General features: G+C 36.9%; 1 long non-coding RNA gene across 1 annotated transcript; it reads left to right on the top strand.

Moving 5' to 3' along the window:
- Window positions 1–11,746: 11,746 nt before the first annotated feature.
- On the top strand, window positions 11,747–18,956 carry LOC144287875 (uncharacterized). The gene is made up of 2 exons (XR_013355682.1): window positions 11,747–11,872; window positions 18,735–18,956. It is a non-coding gene; the product is annotated as an uncharacterized LOC144287875 (long non-coding RNA).
- Window positions 18,957–20,311: the final 1,355 nt, after the last annotated feature.

The raw sequence follows: 20,311 nt of genomic DNA, 5'->3' as shown, positions 1-20,311 counted from the left end.
AGGATCTGGAATGATATTGAAATTTAATATTATTAGGTTGAAGTAAACAAGATGAAATTTAACGAAGAACTCGCCCTCGTGTCCAAGAAAGCAAAGGAAGAACATCTGAGAGAAGCAATATGTGTGGCTTAGCATGGGTGATATTGTGGTTTATAATGAAAATACATATATATTTGGTTTCTGTCCCTGGTACAGGACTCCTAAAACCCTTGGAATTTCTTAAGCTTTGAGAGAGCTCAAGGTATCTCTTATTATGTTAATGAAGTAATGTTTTGGAAACTCCTAGGTAACCTACAGATTCTGGCGGTTGCCTGGAGAGCCAGCCAAATGATTAGAAGGTCAGAGCTTTCAATTCCATTCTCTTGACCTCTAGGGAGGCCAAAGGGGTTTGAAGTTGAATCAATTAATAATGGCCAATGACTTAATCAATTATTCCAATGTAATGAAACTTTTCTAAAAATGAATAAAATTTGGAGAACTTCTGGATTGGTAAGCATGTGGAGATTTGGGAAGGGTAGCATACTGACAGAACATGAAATTCAGCTTATACTCAAAGACTTCGCCTTATGCATCTCTTCGACCTGGCTGTTCCTGAGTTCATAGAAAACTGGTGATCTAGTAAGGAAAATGTTTCTTTGAGTTCCATGAGTCACTCTAGCAAGTTAATCCAATCCAACTAGGGAGTCGTGGGAACCTCTGATACATAGACAGTCAGGTGAAATCCTGACTTGCTATTAATATCTATGGTGGGGGCAGTCTCGAGGAACTGAGCCTTTTATCTGTAGGATCTGATGATACCTCCGAATAGATAGTGTCAGAATTAATTACAGTTGACCTTTAAACAGCATAAGGATTAGGGGTATTAACCTCACTGCACAGTTGAAAAATCCATGCGTTATGTTTGGCTCCCCCAAAACTTAACTACTAATAGCCTACTGTTGACCAGAAGCCTTACCAATAACATAAACAGTCAATTAACACACATTTTATATGTTATATATATTAAATACTGTGTTCTCATAATAAGTAAGCTAGAGAAAAGAAAGTGTTATTAAGAAAATCATAAGGATCGGAAAGTACATTTACAGTACTGTACTGTATTTATTGAAAAACATCTGTGTGTAAGTGGACCTATGCAGTTCAACCTTGTGTTGTTCAAGGGTCAACTGTAATTGGTCAGAGTTAATTACTGTTGATGGTATGAAAAAAACATACATTGGAACATGTGTGAAAAAGACTTTGGGGTTTTGGTTTATAGTAAGTTCCAGGAGAAGTGACACATTTATGTGAGAGCTCAGAGAACCTCTATAATCACAAAAATATTAATAGAACAATAAAGATGGCAACGCTGGACTATTGCACATTGATCAGAATATCTCTGACATTTTGTTGCATATTCTAGGTGCCAAAAATCATATAGATATGTGTTCATGTGAGATTGCTAAAAGAAATGAAATCATGTCATAGAGAAATAAACAAGAGAATGTTAAGGTTGGGCCAGGGGGTGGATGGGGAGTAGCATTATAACTATCTTTAAGTATTAAAAGATTTTCCAAGTGGAATGTGGCCAAAGACTGGTATACAAAGTAAAGAGTTTGGGTCAATGTATGGTAACAAAAGCAAAACTTCAGTTTTAAGATGAGGAAGATATTTTTAATAGTGTTGTTTCAGGATAGCAGGGGCTGCCCCATTAGGAAATGGGTGTTTAGCCCTGGAGGCATTCAAGCAGACTCAGAACAAGCAAATGTCAGAAATTTGATAAATAAATACAAATAGTCTCATCCTTGAAGGAAACTCTAAATTATGTGGTAAATCTGTAACTTTGGATAGAGAAAGTAAAAAGTGCCGATAATTATGCAGATTAATCTCAAATGCAGCCAAACAGACCCACTTTCATTGGTATTCTATAATGTTCAGCTTACTCAATTTGCTGGGGGGAAATATTCTGCATATTTAAAAATAAGGCCTTAGAGATATTTGCTTAGAATAACTGTGACTTGCTCTAATGAGTAGTTCTAGACTTCATATAAATTAAATAGCAAAAACAAAGAAGTCGATCTAGTGAAACATACTGAAAATTGACTGTGCATTATATCTCTCCCAGTCCCAATCTGGTCCCTTATCATTATTGCTTATTTACTTATTGTTTATTTATGAGATAGTCATATAACCTGTGTATCTATCTACTTAAGTACATGAAAATAATGTCTTCATGGTATTTTGAGGAAGATAACTGGCTCTTCAGTGTGGCTTGATTCTTCTGTTCAGGGAGCGTACATTACAGCCATGCTTTGCAGAGAAAAGTATCAAAAAATGGTTTGTCTTGTGTCTTTTTTGACTTCTCATCCCCTTCCAGCCACAGTCGTCTCCCTCCTTCCAGACTCTGGGAATTGAATGTATAATTGCAGCCTGTTGTCTGCAGAGTAATTTTAGCCTCATTTGACTTGTTGCACAGCAGGATGACAAGAGTGCTGGCTGTCAGGCGGGGTCAGAGGTCAGCACTGGACTGTGGGCAGCAGCCTTATCAGGGTTCTCTGGAAGGCTCTTCTCAGCCTTGGGACGGGTCTGCAGCTGGCTGTGTGTCTCTTCAGATGACTATGGATGAAAACACGGACTGTTTTCAAGACCCAAACTCCCAGCATGCAGTTTGGCTCCTTGTTTTCTTACCAAAGATATGACAGCCATTCTGAAGTGAAAGAAGCTATGTTTTTGTGCTTGCTGTATAAACTTCGAATGGGATACATACATCAGCTAGCATTAAAATATAAGTTTAGTTTCCTTTATACACGTGAGATTTTAAAATGACATAAAAGAATGTTAAACCAGTATGCTACATAGGATGGAAACTGCTCGGTATTAAGTAGAATTACTTGGATGCAAACAAATGAATTTCATTCAAAGACTAAAAATCCTATAGATCCTATAAAGTATCATAAAATCAGAGTTAAAAAAAAAGAAAGAAAAAAAAAGCACATCATATGTCAGTTAACTTAATCCTATAGGGGATAAAATAATATTCCTTAAATAACCTTTCTTATGTTTTATCTAGTCTATATTGAAATCTCTGATGGGATGCAAATTAAGATATATTTCTAGAGCTAGAATACTATTATTGAACTCTTCTCCCAAACCTGTCTTCAAATATCTGAAATATTTAACATTATGGATCTTCTCTAAATTTTAGGTAGACATACTGATCTGACACATAATTTCAATGAACAAATCTACTAGAAAATGAAATTGAGAATTTGCTCATCAAATTTGCAGATTTTACTAACCTAAGTGACAATGTTAGTATTCCAGAAGCCAGGAATAAAATACACGATGACCTTGAGAAAATTGTTAATCTAAAAAAGATGATATAAAAAAATAAAAAACAAATAAAAAATGATATTTAGTAATGGCCAATATAAAGTGGATGGGCAACAGAAAGTTTAAACACAAATATAGTAGGAGGGCAATAGCCCATGAAATGTTGTTGTAAATGTACAAAAGAGAAGTATGAATAAAGTGCTTTTATGAAATATGTTGGTGTGATTTTGTGATGTCTATCAAATCTGTTAGCCATCAGCAAACATTCCTATTGCTCTATTTTACAAAAGAAGAATAGTGTGCTTCATTCCTATTCCCAGATGTCATCAGAGAAGTCATTTTCAGATTAGGTTAGGTGAAAACATAGAAATCAGGATGTGGTATGATACTGAGGAAGCATACAGGAAGTGAGAGCAGTAAGAAACATATGCAGGCTGAGGTGGACCGCCGTGGTAGGATCAGAGACAAGAATTGAAAATCAGTCTGTTGAACTAGAGGTGTTAGCAGCAGGGATCATGGTGGGTGTGTTGGGTAGCCCCAAGTTTAGTTTTCTGCTTATAGCAGAGGGATTTGAGACACATAATAACTTTAAAGATCTGGTTGTATGGCTTCCTTCACTTGACCCTTCTAGTCAGTGCTAAGAGAGCTACCACCATTTCTATCATTATAATTAATGTTTCCCCTATTGAAGACTTACTGTGTGCCAGGACATAGTATAGGGATCATTCGTTCCTTTATTCATTCTATAAATATGTATTGAGCCTAGAATGTGCCTTATATTGTGATAGTTACTAAGATACAGTGGTGAGTAAAACAACATGGTCTTTACTCTCATAGAAGGAAGAGATAGAGATTAACCATATAGTGTATATAACTTAAATAAATATACATATAATTAAAATGTGATAAGTGCTATTAACAATAAGGAGGGACACTAGGAGACTGGAGGCTCTGATTTGGTCTGAGAAAGTTCTGCAATGTGAAGGATGAGCAAGAAAGAACTGGGGGAAGAAGAATGGGTAGAGAAGTTTCTATCTCTGGATAGAGAAGGTTCTGGATGGACAGGAGAGCTAGTGAAGTATTAGGGAGAGTCCTCCAAAGAGGGTGGGGGATGAGGAAAGAGGCCAGCTCACAGAGGGCCTAGAAGAGTATCTTAAGGAGCAGGAGGAAGCTGCTGACAGTTTTCAAGTACTGATATAATGTGATTTAATTTCTTTTTTTTTTTTAAAGATAACCCTGGCTACAGTATAAAGTATGAGTTGGAAGGAATATACAAACTAGTTTGCCAGTTACTTGGACCATCATCAGAAAGATAAGGAGTAATTATACATTCACTATTCACAACCTAGGAGGATCCTCACTCACAGAGGAATAGAGGCTTGAAGAAGTAAATTCCCTAAGTCTGTGTGCCTATATGCCTACATGAAAGATCAACTCTTTTGTATTTTGTCTTCTTGGTCACACACTCATTAAAACAAGATTCATAGAAATGTAGAACTGGAATAGAAACTTAGATCCTTTGTAACTTAATTCATTGATTTATTCAAATAATATTTGTTGAGTTGCAGTTCTAGGTATAGGGGATACAATATTGAAAAAAAAACTTCTTTTAATACAGCTTACTTTTTAGTGGATGAAAATGTAAATAGATGAACAAGCTAGCTACCTAAATATCAGCAACATGATGATAACAATAAAACAGGATCAGGGGTGCCTGGTGGCTCAGTCAAATAAGCATCCAGCTCATGATTTTGCCTCAGGTCATGATCTCAGGATTGTGGGATAGAGCCCTGCATCAGGCTCTGCACTGAGCATGGAGCCTGCTTGGGATTGTCTCCCTCTGCTCCTCCACACTCGGGATCTCTTTCTTTCTCTCAAAAGCAAACAAACAAACAAAACAGGATAATGTGGTAGGCAGTGACAGAATGGCTTCTGTTGTTTGGTGGAAACAAAGAAGTTCTTCTAAAACCAAAATCATAAGGAGAGTGACCAACCTGTCTCCAAGAAAACTCTTTATGTTCTCTAATACGAGTTGAAGAGAGGTATGTTCCCACTATACCACCAAGAAGAAGCAAAACTCTTTTATGCTTGCAGGGGATAAGTAGAACTAATCCACAAAGGGCAGACCAGATACTTGGGGCATACACCTGAGACTTGGACATCTGGAAGAATTTCTTGCTGGTCCATGAAGTAATGAATATAGAAAGCATGCAGTGAGAGAAGTTATAAATCCCATTCCTACTGTGTTTGGCTGAATTTTCACATGGCCACCATGGTATTCACTGCTGGATATTACTTCTGTGACTATGTCACATGGGGAAAGATGTTTCACTACTAATCTGTCAACCTTACACTAGGAGTTTGCCGAGTGGGCCTACCCTAATGCATAAGCCCTTCAAAGCCATAGAGCTTTCTCCTGATGGCATAAGAGAAAGTCAGAGAGATTCTAAGTTATAAGAGGGATTGGAGAAGGCATTGCTGGCTTGAAGAATATTGTATGATGTACAATGTCTAACTAACATTTGCTCATAACCATTACTAAAAAAAAAAAGCATCCAAAATCTATAGTTAGCACAAAACGGGTATACTATCTTCCTGATAGGATATTTCAGTATCCTCTTTAAAATTTTTTTAAAAACTTTATTTTATTATTTATTTGAGAGAGATAGCACAGAGGGAAAGTGAGAGCGAGAAGCAGACTCCCTGCTGAGCAGAGACCCCCTATGCTGGGCTCCATCTAGGACCCCAGGATCATGACCTGGGCTGAAGATAAATGCTTAACCAACTGAGCCACCCAGGTGCTCCTCAGTCTTCTCTTTTTAATGAACAGATACAAACTTGAGCTGTGTGAAGATACCTTTGTCTGGGTCTTACTTGGCCATTGTGGAGTGTAGAACACCAAGGAGATGGTAATAATCCCATGTTCACTATTTTAAATCAATAAACGTGTGCAGTTTTATTTGATTTTAAAAGAACCAAATGCAGAGGTGTGGACTTTCTAATCAATAGCGTAATTTTGTTAAGAAATATATACATTTAATATTTGGAGAAACTTTAATCAAATGATTGCATCCCAACAAGCAAGTTGGGCAACACATGTTTTACCCACTAGTTGTCTCTGTGCTTTAGAATTTGGTCTAGAACATATCTGAGTGTGCAGTCTACATTAAGTGCTTTCAAAATCCCTTTCTGTCAAAAGCACTATCATATGATCAAAAAATGACACAAACTTGTTACTGATAGAATAAAGTCACATTCTTTAATAACACATTAAATGAGATATATGTGTCCATGCCTCCCCACCACCCCCAATCTCTTTTCTTCAGCAGAGATGTCATCTCTCTACCAAACACTTGTGCTTCCTCTTCCAAACTTGTCATTAGGAGACAGCTACCTAGCTGAAGCCAAGGACTATACTTCCTAGCCTCCTTTGAAGCCAGACCTGGTCAGGTGATTGTTCCTACCTGTAGACAGGGACAGTATGCCTCTTGTTCTTTTTCTTCATCGGCCAGCCATAGGTAGAGGAGTCTTTAGGTCTTAGAGTGGATGGAGCGTCACAAGATAGAAACATTTCGAGTCACTGAATCATCACATGGAAGACCACATGCTGACCAGGAATATATACAATGTACTATTAGAAAGTGTCAAGTAAATTTCATTGTGTTAAGCTAAGAACTGTGTGTGTATGTGTGCCTGTGAAGCATAAACTGTAATTCTTTTTTTTAAGATTTTATTTATTCATGAGAGACATAGAGAGAGGCAGAGACATAGGCAGAGAGAGAAGCAGGCTCCCCTCAGGGAACCCAATGTGGGACTGGACCCCCCTGAACTCCAGGATCCCGCCCTGAGCCAAAAGCAGAGCTTAACTGCTGAGCCATCCAGGCGTCCCTAAATTGTAATAATTCTGTAAAATTTGTCTGTAATGATCTTTATAGCCTGAAAGTTTCATACATCTGATGAGAAGCTTATAGGATACGTCAAAATGTTACTAGTTCTTCAAACTCCTGTTATAAAGAGAAAATGCAGTAAGAACTATATCCTATTTGGCTTTTTATTTTAGAGAAAAAGTATCTCTTTGTCATTTTCAAATCACTACTTGGAGTTCTTTATTTCATTATTTAAAAAAGTAAACATTAACTAGATCATTTTTTTTTAGCTCTAAAGAATTTCCAAATTCATTAAAAGTTTTTATCTGTTGTTGATGTCATAACACAGTTAATTTTCAATCTATTTTAATAAATATTTGGTCTCCCAAAACACACTTGATGTAACAAGTAATTAAATGAAATTGGTAGTCAACAAGTAATGTTTTTTCTTTGCATAATTAATTTAAAACAAATCATAATTTAAAGGGAAAAATCAAGAATTTTCTTTAATCATAATGAATATTATGAAATGTTATAAACTCAATAATAAATCTATAATAATAAACTGACTTAAAATGAAATATTTTGTTTTCTTTTAAAAGTCCACTTCTTTCTTGTATACCACATGAAACTATGAAATGACTTAAATAACTTTTAAAAGAATTAATAAAATTATGTATTATTGTGAAAGAGGCTTAACACTCAGAAAAAATGAGATGACAGTCTGATATATTAGACAAGACTGTCAATAGTAAGAATCAATAATAACAATGTTATACTATTCTTCAATTTTCCTTTGGGTTTTATTTCCTGATCCATTTGAACCTTCTCTGATAGAGTAGGTATCTCCTCAACATGATTTGACTTTGATTTCTCTAGGCTGGCTCCACAGAATTCCTCCCTCCTTCATACCTGCTTTCTTCCTTCCAGATCTGATGAGCACCCACTATGGGACAGATACTGTTCTAAGCCCTGGCATTATCACTGTGAACATAGCTCCTGACCACAAAGAACGTTAGATCTAGTGGGTGCAACAGACAAGTAATAACTAAAGTGGCAATTATAATGCTCCACAATATACACCATGGTAGCACACAAAAAGAACAATAAAGAAACATATATGGCAGGATTAGCTAACCCAAACTGAGAAAGTCAGAAATTCTCCCAGAATAAAACTATCTATGTCCTAGCCTGTGTGCCGATGGAAAGCTGGCCAAGTGCAGAGTTCAGGAAGTTTTCCAGAACAGAGCACAGCAATGGTGGCAGGGGCAGTATAGAGCATCAAAGTTGGAGCAGTAAGCAGGAGCCATCACACAGGACCAGATGAGCCATGTTAAGAACTTTAGACTTCACCCTAGGGGTAATGGGGGGCTAGAAAAGGATTTTAAGCAAGAGAGTGACAAAGTTCATTTTGTGTCTTAGGAAGATTACTCCTGCTATCAGAGGGTAGAGAAAGTGGAGGAGGGCTGTCTGGTTAACGGTGGGCAGTGGTGGAAGGAATCCTGGGAAGAGATAATGGTGGCCAAATCAAAGTAGTGCCTTTGGATATTGAACAAGTGGACAGATTGAAGAGACACATAAGCAGTATCAACTGGATTTAGTGGTTTTAAAAGAAAAAGCAAGAGTAGAGGTCTTCTTATACTTCATAAACAACGTATTTTAAGACTAAGTGGGTTCCACTTAACTGTTGAGACTGGGCTCTTTTGGCTCTTTTCTCATACTAGCTTCTCATCTGATTCCAAGCTGAGAGGTTCAGTCCTGTCTCTGACCTATGTGTAAAAAGAAAAAGACATCAAGGCCTCCTAACACAGTCCCGCATCTTATCTTCTCCTTCAATCCAGGACTAGGAGAGCAGCCCAAGTTTGCATTTCAAATAATTCTATTAGTCGTAATGTATGATTGTTCCTCATTCTTCTTATGTACCAGGGGTTTCAAAGTTACTACTTATAATTCCAGGTGTTGGATCTTGATGCTTCCTGACAGATGAAGGTTTTGTGCATATTTTCCTCCTGTTCCTTTCAGACTCACTCTGTGCTCTCCAATGCTCTGTGTAACAGCAGTTACATTTTAATGCAATGACAGCTATGAAAAAATAAAACTATCAGTCATTGTCAAATATTTTATAAATGGAGACAGAAGAGGGGTTCAGTTCTCTGTGTAACAAGGACAGAGGAGAAAGGTCAGTGATATATCTTGTGGTATAGGATTTCCCCTTAAGCAATCTTCTGCTAAGACTTGCTCACAGTGTGGAAGCTTTTGTTGGCCAGGGACTCTTAATACTGCCCCTCAATGTAAGGCTACAAATATTTAAGCCTCTGCTCTGTATGGTATTGGAGAAAGGAAAGGATACATTCAAGTGGATTTGGGGAAAGGATTAATTTTTGTCATTTATGAAAGCCAGGAACTAATATTCACAGTTATTTAACTCTTGAAAAATTAATTAGATGACTTATAAATTATGTATGTGGGAAAAAGAAAATCTATCAATGGCTGGCTTGAGGATTCAGAAGAGCACTTAAGTTGATAACAAAAGGTATTTTGTGCAGCAGGTCACGTTTGGGGTGGGCTTTTGTTCTTCCTTTGTGCCTGAAAATGGTGAATACTGAATTGTACTTGTGTAATCCCCTGGTAGTGAGGGAACTAGTCATTTCAATAGAGTTTATCACTACGTGCTTGTCTGCTGTTTGGAAGCATAAAAGGCAATTGACAAAAATTGAATAGGAAAGTCAGAGAACTAAAAAGTTTCTAGAAGAACTAGGATGTCTGAATACCTAACCGATGTGCCTAGCAACACCACATGACCTCATAATGAGCCCTTCTCCCAGATCTCTTGAGAAAAAAAATAAGCACAGTGACGCTGGAAGTCAAAACCACATGTGTAATATAATAAGTAAACATATCTGATGCCAAAAGAAGTTCAGATTTATATTTAAAAATCTCTTGTAGAGTAATAAAACATATTTCCTTACAAAGTGTTGTCAGCAAGCCCTCTTACTCAATTATAGATCCCAACAGTTAAAACTTGTAATAGACAAGACTTGCTTAATTCACGCTTTAACTGAAATCCATTGTTATTTCTTATCGTACTTTCTTGAGGCATTGATGAAGACGTTTTGCAATGACTTGAACATTCCAACTCCCAGACCAGAAAAGTGCTGATAGCAACGGAATGTCTAGAAGACCACACCCCATACATCCCTTTCCCTGCACATGGTCACCGCTGAACACGTATCAATCTCCACTTGTGATCATGCGCTCTTTACTGCTCTCTTGCACATATCCTGCTGGACCTCTCTCTAAAACTCTAGGTATCCATCTTGTGGGTGGAGGGGTCGGTTGTTAAAGCTTGAACCTGCCACCTCCCCCAGCTGCCTACACTCCAAGTAAATTTCCGCCTTTTTCCAAACCCTCATCTCTTGAGTTATTGTTTCTTTTGCAACAAGTTTATTTGAGTTTGTTCAGCAACATTGTTGGCAAACCCAGCCAGGAGCTCTGCTTTCAATTTGTCTAGCCCCCTCAGAATTGCAGTAGGCCATAACAGCACCAGGGTTTCCCCATTCCATTCCTCAGTTAATGGCAATGGTAGATCTTTCAGTAACTGTCTGACTTTTAAAGGAGTATTCACTATTACTGTACTTTTTTTTTTGGGGGGGGGGCTAATTTTCTCTTCCATACCAAGAACTGTGGCAGGAGCTGCATCCATGAGTAATCGCCAATTGGAGTACAATGACTGTGTTAGAAATGTTTAATCTCACTTTGAAAGGTATATTATAAATATGGCTATCAATTAATGTCTTTTCTTAGAGTTCCATAAATCTACTTTTGGAACAATGAATCGGGATATAATGACTAATATAAATATAGTTTAAATTCAAAATAATTTATTCTAGTTTAAATTCTGTAATGAAATTTAAAACGACAAACAGTAACTCAGAAAATAGTAGCTATTCTGACTTAATGATATATTATCCTCAGTGCCAGTCTTGGTAAGTATGATTAGAATCTTAAGAATAAACTAAACTACATCCTTCTATTAGTATACCATAGATGATTAAACATTAAATGAAAAAAATCAAATTCCTTGTACTGTGTGGTATTTTCACAGCTATTTTCCTTTTAGTCTTTTTCTTCATCTTTCTTTAAACAAATATTTTCTTTAAAGAAACTAGTTTAATTAACATTAAGCAACAGTGTCTAATAAAATTGAAAGAAGTTAATGAGTTTGGCCTGGAATTAGAGAGCTATCTAAGGAAAAAAAAAAAAAAGTGCAACTATACCTAAAGGACAGTCTAGCAATCTAGTCTAGGTTAGCAAAGATGTGGGCAGTTATAATCCCACTTGAATCTGACCTCTTTCATTGTAGGGAGGATTGTTTAAGTGCTTCACTGTAGGACATACTGCAGTCTGCAACTGACTTTCATGGTGATATAACCCTTGATATTTTATACATATGGCTCTCCAGAAGAAAAAATCTGGATAAAAATATTAGTTCCAACTTTATTGTCAATTCTAATTCAAAGGTGACCAAATATTAAAACTGAGTGACTGAAATGTGTCTCATTATATTCTAGGCATTTTCAATGTCAAATCTACAGAGATGCATGCACCTGGAGACAAATGACCAGACTACCGTAAAACAGAAGCTTAATTATGTTCACTTATATTTTCAAATTATTCCCAACAAATTACCTGGGGTAGGTTGACACATCCATCAAGGCAAGACTCTAATTTCATATTCACAGCAATGTGCTCCTGTAAACTGCTCTAATAAGGCTTTAACTAAGTTTTCTTTGTGACCTCACTGAGCTGAAATATTGCAGGCTGTGTGTTTTGCAGTGTCTCCAATTAATTTCTGACCTTGGTGCTGCCTGGGTACAATGAGGCAAGTGAAGGGTGGAGATCAGATTTAATTTTGAATTTCCTGACTGCTGCTGGTTTGTATCTCAACTTGAACATTACTTAAACATGTTATTTTTGGTCAGTGACTTTTTTATGCAGCACCACTGGGCAAATGTAATGAAGTAGGCAAAGTTTTGTTCTCAGCTGTCCTCTGAGTTCTTGTATGGGAACTTGGAGTCTCAACAGGAAACACCTGTATGGTAGTTGTATACCAAGCCTTCCCAGGGAATTAATATATAACATTGTTCCTGAGCCTCACAAACTCTTCCCCAAATAGAAATGCCCAGCTGTACTTGAGGGCTGTATTTTTAATTACTTGTGAAAATCCAACCTCTTGGCTTAGAAGTGAGTCTTCTTATAAAGGTCTCTTAGGCTTAGCTGCATCAATGGTCAGCCACATCATCCATTCATTTCATCATTCGATTTTAGAAAATGTTTGACTCAACCAGCTTGAGTAGAGCTGATTGTAGTGTAGTATATAGTATGGTATAGTAGAAGTATATAGTGTACTATATATATTATATATAGTATGGTAGAGATGCTCTAGTGTAATCATTTTTTGTTGTTATGGAATGATGAAAATGTCTGTTAGGAATACAGTTTGCTGTTTACACTCGCTTGTACTTTTAAGTACTCTGAGAAAGGAGTAAGCTGAGCTGTTGGAAAGGCTCATTATGGGACCAGTGACCTTCGGAGATTATGTTCTTGACTCCCTCATCTCCTCCACAGATCTTTAAGAGCATGAGTTCATAGTGTCCAGAAGTATCTGATTTAGTTGCTGAATATGGGGGATAGCCATAATGCTATTGCATACCTACTCTGTGCAAGGATTGGGGAGATATCCAAAGAGAAATCAGATATGGATCCTACCCTCAACAGAGATTAACCAGAAAAGTATTATTTTCTTGAACTCATCTCAATTAATTCCATCTTGGAGATAACCAGCAGATATTTAGATAGGCTGTTTGCCTGGTGAAAAATAAATTGAAAGCATGCTGTTATAATCGCATATAACCTGTTTTGTTCAATGTATAGATTAAACATAGTAAAAAAAAAACTCAATAAAAAATTCTAGGAAGATAAATGTAATAAAGCTACACTTTGAATTTCATAGCTGAGACCCTATGAAATTGGAGAAATCCTCAGAGACCAGATGCTAAGAGGGCATTGAAAACAAAAGTGGTGACTCAAGTTGAACATGAGGCTGCAGTTAGCCTGGTGAAATTTGCTGATTGACCTCACTGAGAGGTTTGGGTTTTAATAGTTTAGTGGTCTCAGGAAATAAGGCCTCGAGCCTAAGCAAGGTGAGAGACTAGAACTGAAAACCCAACATGCAGCTAAAGGTCTTGAAGAAGTGTGTCCTTAGGGAAAGGGTGGTCTGGAAAGCTTATTCCCTGCAACAGGGAAATGGCAGGGATACTTAACAGGGTCAGCTTCTGCTCAGCACAGGGGACGAATTTCCTCAGGACCCACAACCACAGATAGCCCTCATTTGAGTTTAGAATTTGAATTTACTACAGCAGAGATGTCTAGATAACATCAAGCTAAGAAATTAAAGTGATAGGAATCAGTGGTGCCCCATAGGGTATAATAGAAGCAAACACAATTCCAGTTGGTAGTAATGCATGTTCAACCTAGACCTCACAGCATCCCCAAAGATAAAGCACCAGCTTATAATAAAAAATTAGTATTTGGGATGCCTGGGTGGCTCAGTGGTTGAGCGCCTGCCTTTGGCCCAGGCTGTGATCCTGGAGTCCCGGAATCAAGTCCTGCATGGGTCTCCCTGCATGGAGCTCGCTTCTCCCTCTGCTTATGTCTCTGCCTGTCTCTCTCTGTGTCTCTCATGAATAAATAAATAAAATCTTTAAAAAAAAACTAGTATCTGTATCCAAAATATACAAAAAACTATTAAAATTCAATAATGAGAAAATAACCAATGCAATTGGAAAATGGATAAAAGATATAAACAGGTACCTCACCAAAGCAAATATACAGATGGCAAATAAGCTTTGAAGAAATGCTCAATATCACATGTCATTATAAGATTAAAACAACTAATTAAAACAACTACAGGATACCACTGCACCCCTACTAGGTTGGCAAAAATCCAAACACTAACAAAAGATACCAAATGCTGATGAGGATGTGGAGCAACGGGGACTCTCATTCATTGTTGATGGGAATGAAAAGTGATACAGCTTTGAGAACCACTTTGGAAGACAGTTTGTCTATTTCTTACAAAACTAAACATAGTCTTACCACGTGACTTAGCAATTCTATGTATTTAACCAAATGAGTCAAAAACTTACATGCTCAAACGAAAACATCCACATGGATGTTTAGAGTAGTTTTATTCATTCTTGCCAAAACTTGGAAGCAACTACCATGGGTAAACTGTGGTACATTCATACAATGGGGTATTATTCAGCAGTAAAAAGAAATGAGCTATCGGGCTATGAAAAGACATGAAGGAATCTTAACAGACATTGTAAGTGAAAGAAGTCAGTCTTAAAAGGATACATACTGTATGATTTCAACTATATGAAATTCTGGAAAAGGAAAAATTGTAGACACAGTAAGAAGATTAGCGTTTGCCAGAGACTCAGGGAAAAGAGGAAGAGAGAGATGAATAGGTGGAGGTGCAGAAGGTTTTTAGGGCAATGAAACTATTCTGTGTAATACTGTAATGACAGATACATGAAAGTATACATTTATCAAAACCCATAGAACTGTAAAACACAAAGAGTGAATCCTAAAGTAAACTATGGACTTTAATTGATAATAAGGTATCAACATTTTTTTTATTAGTTAAAACAAATGCAATACATTAATGTATTATGTTAACAACAGGGAAAACTCTTGGGGAGGGTTATATATGAGATTCTCTGTACTTACTGCTCATTTTTTCTATAAGTTTAAAACTCTAAAAGATAAAGTCAATTAAGCTTTAAAAATTTACAAAAGAAAGAAGCTACCATAAAAGAATGTCAATTAGAAGAGCTGAAAGGGAATTAACACTCTGACAACATCAAATAATTGATTTATTGGATATTAAATAAGAGTGTTTGAAATGTTTAAGGAACAATTATATAATTGATCTAGAAATAAGAAAATGTAAAGAAATAAAAGAACCAGGAATATTTAAAAATTGATCAATAAATAATCTAGAAAAATAATTATAATTGAAATTAAAGACTTAGTGAGAACATTAGACTTCCCTTTCAGCCCAGGTGGAATAAAAGGGACCATATTGACCTTCTCACCTGAACCAACTAAAAAAATGAACAAAATATAGGGAACAATGTTTTTCAAGATACTAGATATCAGATATAAGGGACAGTGATATCTGTGAAATAAGAAACAAATAAGGTCAGTCCTATGATTTCCTAAGATCAGTGTTTTGAGAGGTTCCAATTCATGCTGCAGGAAAGGGGAAACTATGCAGAACCTGGAAACTTCCTGGAGTTGACAAGATACAAGTGATAGTTCTGGGACACCAAAGTAGTTATTTTGCAGGGCAGATTACCTGAAAGGAGAGAGCTACATATCCAGAGAACTCTGAATCTGCAGAGGGTTCCTCTTGTGTATTTAGCAGAATTCTGGTCAGCCTATACATGTGGGATAAGTACTGGGAGCTCCTGAGCCAACCAGAAAGATTAGAAGGAATTGTACCTGATGCCCACGGAGGGCTGAGAATACTGTCCAAAAAGATAAGAAAATCTCACAGGGTATTCGGTAAAGTATAGAGAAGGGTCTTGCCTCAGTAGTATGGGATAAATAGCCCTAGGTGGAGCACTGGTACAGTTCTACCCAACAAATCTTTTTTTTTTTTTTTTACGATTTTATTTATTTATTCACGAGAGACACAGAGAGAGAGAGAGAGAGACAGAGACAGAGACAGAGACACAGGCAGAGGGAGAAGCAGGCTCCATGCAGGGAGCCCGAGGCGGGACTCGATTCCAGGTCTCCAGGATCACACCCTGGGCTGCAGGTGGCGCTAAACCGCTGCGCCACCAGGGCTGCCCCCAACAAATCTTTAAAGTGAGACTAGGGGATCCCTGGGTGGCGCAGCGGTTTAGGGCCTACCTTTGGCCCAGGGCGTGATCCTGGAGACCCGGAATCGAATCCCATGTCGAGCTCCCGGTACATGGAGCTTGCTTCTCCCTCTGCCTATGTCTCTGCCTCTCTCTCTCTCTGTGTGTGACTATCATAAATAAATAAAAATTAAAAAAAAATAAATAAAGTGAGACCAAAAACTATCAAACTGTTTCTAAGTAACCTAACTGCAACCCAGATAGAGCTCAAGAATAAATATCCAGCATTCAATAGACCAAATTCAAAGTGCTTTGATTCAAATAAAAATTTGTCAGGGATGCAAAAAAGCAGGAGAATTTGATTCAAAATGAGGAGATAAATAGATCAGTTGAAACCATCCCAGAACTGACACAGATGTTAGAATTAACATACCAGAACTTTAAAATAATTATTATAGCTGCATCTCAATGTTCAAAAGTTACATAGAGACATAAAAGGACCTATGTCAAACTTCTAGAGATGAAACCTGCAATACATGGTGGAGGTGAGGGGGAGATTAATATTATCAGGCATCATAAAAGAAAATATGAGCAAACTTGAAGACATAGCAATATAAACTATCCAAAATGAAACTTGGAGAGAAGAGAGAATTTAAATAGGGAAGCAAACAAAACAATGAACAGAACCTTAGTGAGCTGTAGGACAGCTTTAAGTGGTTTAATATATATAAAATTGGAATCCCTTAAGAAGAGGATAGAGTGGTAGACAGAACAAATATTTGAAGAAATAGTGACCAAAATTTTCCTAAACTTCATTATATTTATACACTCAAAGATTCAAGGAATTCAATTAACTCCAGGCATAAGAAACATAAAGAAAACAGCCCCAAAGCACATCATGATAAAAGTGCTCAAAATCGGTCATAAAGAAAGAACTTAAAAGTAGGCTGAGAGAAAAAACACATAACATGTAGACAAATGGAAATAAGCATGAGAGATATAATCAGAAACAACGCAAACGAGAAAACAGTGGAGCAATATGTTTAAAGTACTGAAAGAAAAAAAAACAAACCTGTCAGCCTAGAATTCTTTATGTCCCGAGACCCCCAGTAGATACCTGAAACTGTGGATAGTACCCAATACCATACATTATGTTTTTTCCTATATGTACATGCCTATGATAAGTTTAATTTATAAATTAAGCACAAGAGATTAACAGTAATAATAAAATAGAAAAAGTGTAGCCATATACTGTAATAAAAGTTATGTGAATGTGGTCTCTCTCCCTCTGAAAAAGATCTCATTGTTCTGCAATCACCCTTCTTGTTTTGATGTGAGATGATAAAATGCCTACATGATGAGATGAGGTCAGGTGATGTGCTTGCTTTGGCAGCACATTGGAACGGTAAGGCGAATGATGCAGATATGTGACATAGTTGGGCTACCACTGACCTTCTGATGAATCGTCAGAAGTGGGATCATCCACTTCCAGGCAGTGGTTGGTTGTGATAAGGAAACTACAAAATCAGAGCAGCCGATAAGGGGAACTACTTTATGAAATTTCTCTCTCCATCTCTGAGACCCTGCATTTTCACCAGGATGTGTTCAAACATGGGTTTATTTTTGTTTGACCTGTTTGGCACTCAGTGTTTGTGGTTTGAATATTCATATCTTTCTACAAATCTTAAAAAATAATTAATTACCCATTCTCTAAATATTGTTTTCCTGGCATTCCCTCTATTCTATTTTTCTGGAACCCCAATTAGGGAATGTTGAGTCCTCTCAAACCATTTCTCATCATTATTAACTACTCTTTGTATTTTCTTTTTTTTTTTTTTTAATCTTTGTATTTTAAATTTCTTTATCCCTCTTCAGTGTTCTGGCAGGAAACCTTAGCATTTTCTCCTTGTTGACTAATTGTCTCTATTTTTGTGTCCAGCGTAGATATATTTTCTATTTCTTTGTTTATTTGATTTAAAGTCAATTACTGTATTATTTCTAGTATTTTTACTTCACTATTTTTCATTTTCTGTGTTCGTGGTTCTCGGTTTATATTTTTGTTTTGTTAGGTCTCCTTGTATCTTCTACCAACAGAGATTCTGTAAATAATCCAAATCCAGATATCAAGTTCATGGGTGGCATAGTCTTTGCCTGATTTCTAGGCTCTATTTACAACTCTTGTCCCCCTATTGATGCAATTTAATGAAAGCTCAAACCATTGACTCACATAAAGGGTGGGTGCCCCTGTTCTAAGCTTTCATTCATGGCCTGGAGAGCCCCACAGCAGCCCCTAGTTTTAGACTGCGAGTTTTCACTTAGTCCCATCTCCTATGTGGCACTTAGTTTTTATTACCCACTAGAGGCCAAACTGCAAGCCATCTCTACCTGCTTCCAGTTCTGGAACCAGCAAACGCCACCTACTGCTTTGTATTTCTTTTCTGTTTTTCATCAAAGGACGTATATCTTGTCATTGAGAGTGGATTTTACATTCCGATTTCTTTTATTTTGTTTCAGTTAAAATTCATATGGGAGATTGGTATGAATTTTTCACATGTGGAATTAATACTGCTCATTTTATGATAAGATGGAGTTGGCAAATATGTTTAATTAAATTCTTTTATAGGGGGATCCCTGGATGGCTCAGCGGTTTAGCGCCTGCCTTCGGCCCAGGGCGTGATCCTGGAGACCCGGGATGGAGTCCCACGTCGGGCTCCCTGCATGGAGCCTACTTCTTCCTCTGCCTGTGTCTCTGCTCTCTCTCTCTCTCTCTCTGTCCGTCTCTCATGAATAAATAAATAAAATCTTTTTAAAATTTTTTTAAAAATAAACTCTTTTGTATTCTCAATATCACAGTTGCTCTTATTTAGGCAAATGGTTTAGTGGCCCTTGGATAGAAAATGACATGGAGTTTCGTTCAATTCCTCTACATAATAAAAATAGAACAGTTGAGTTACTTTTTGAAATATAATTGATTGTATACCCCCTATTCAATTAAAATATTTGTTTCCTGAGTTCAATGATATTCTATTTTGTTTTACTTATTGGAAACCTGAAGTTAATACTTCATTTTTTCTCCCCCAAACACCAGATGTTCTCAATGTAACATTCAGGGAGCAGGACCAAAATATGCTCTGAATATACTTTGAAACCTTGTTGTAAAAGATTAATGATCTTTCATTCAATGGGTTGTGTTTTTTTTTCCAGTCTTCCTTTAAATGATCACGTGACCGATAGCTTATCCATGTGTATTGTACGTTACAAATGAACTTGTCAGAAAAGGAATTATATATGTCCGGGAGCCAGAGATAACTTAACCCCAGGACTCATTTCCCATGCCCCACCCATGGATAATGTGCAGAGTGTTCTTTCCGTAGGAAGAAAAAGTTTTCATTATTGTCAAACAATGATTATTATGTAAGTCAGTCCCAGAATAATACAGATTTTACATATTTTAAGGTTTACTTTGCATTTTGGTGAGAGGACCACAACTTGCAATAAATGTAATGTGAGAGGTTGTAAGAATAACAGCTTGAGAACACATTTGTAATGGAAATCTAAGGAACATGGTTTGGATTGCTATCCAAAGGGGGCTGTATGGCGAAATGGTTGGTAAATATTTATTACACTAGGCAGAAGCAAACATCTTCCGCCCAGAGCAACTTCACATTAGACTGTTTTAAAACATCTCCTGTTTTTCTGAGGTTGACACTTAACATTTTACATATCATGTAAGTCACCTTTCCTTTAAACAAAAATTTAAATTGTTAAACAGCTGTTGTTACTGTGCAGGATTTTTAGCAACAAAACCATAGAGAAAAGTATTTCACAGGGATAAAATAGGAGAGACAAAATTTACCAAAACTGCAGTTAAATTAAGCTAGGAGACTTTCATTCAATGAGCCCAAACTTTAGGTGAAAAAAAAAAGAAAGAAAGAAGAAAGAAAGAAAGAAAGAAAGAAAGAAAGAAAGAAAGAAAGAAAGAAAGAAAGAAAGAAAGAAAGAAAGAAAGAAAGAAAGACATTCAGAAAATGTCCACAGCTCTCCACATGAAATGTCAGGGGGACAGTTGACCCAAGGGTTAAAGGAATCAGAGAAAAGAGCCTCGCTGCTCCACAGTTTCTGAAAAAGAGGCTCAAAACTATGTTCGTATCACACTTTTCACACACATAGAAAAGCATCAATTATGCATATAGAAGATTC

This window comes from Canis aureus, chromosome 17, assembly GCF_053574225.1.
Source record: "Canis aureus isolate CA01 chromosome 17, VMU_Caureus_v.1.0, whole genome shotgun sequence".
In the NCBI taxonomy this organism is placed as follows: Eukaryota; Metazoa; Chordata; class Mammalia; order Carnivora; family Canidae; genus Canis; species Canis aureus.
The sequence above is the reverse complement of the archived record's forward strand: the minus strand, read 5'-3'. Positions and strand labels throughout refer to the sequence as shown.